This window comes from Charadrius vociferus, unplaced genomic scaffold (genome assembly GCF_000708025.1).
Source record: "Charadrius vociferus isolate BGI_N301 unplaced genomic scaffold, ASM70802v2 scaffold1894, whole genome shotgun sequence".
NCBI classification, from domain to species: Eukaryota; Metazoa; Chordata; class Aves; order Charadriiformes; family Charadriidae; genus Charadrius; species Charadrius vociferus.
This window is the reverse complement of record NW_009648100.1, coordinates 27,931-28,139: the sequence shown is the minus strand read 5'-3', so window position 1 is coordinate 28,139 and position 209 is coordinate 27,931. Positions and strand designations below refer to the sequence as shown.

At 67.0% G+C, this 209-nt stretch overlaps 1 protein-coding gene across 1 annotated transcript in view; it reads right to left on the bottom strand.

Moving 5' to 3' along the window:
- The window catches only part of FER1L5 (fer-1-like family member 5), a gene marked incomplete at its 5' end in the record, with an annotated part of 25,568 nt that overhangs the window by 2,185 nt on the left and 23,174 nt on the right, over positions 1-209 (bottom strand). The window lies entirely within an intron of this gene.

The window sequence follows — 209 nt, the reverse complement described above, 5'->3', positions numbered from 1 at the left end:
GCTGCCCCCCCCCCTCCCCCGCCCCCCCCTTGTACCCATCACCTGTGCCACCCCAGTTCCCCTGTCCCCATCTCCTTGTGCCCATCATCCTGTGCCACCCCAGTTCCCCTGTGCCCATCTCCCTGTCCCCATCTCCCTGTCCCCACCTTGTACCCATCACCCTGTGCCACCCCAGTTCCCCTGTCCCCATCTCCTTCTGCCCATCCCCG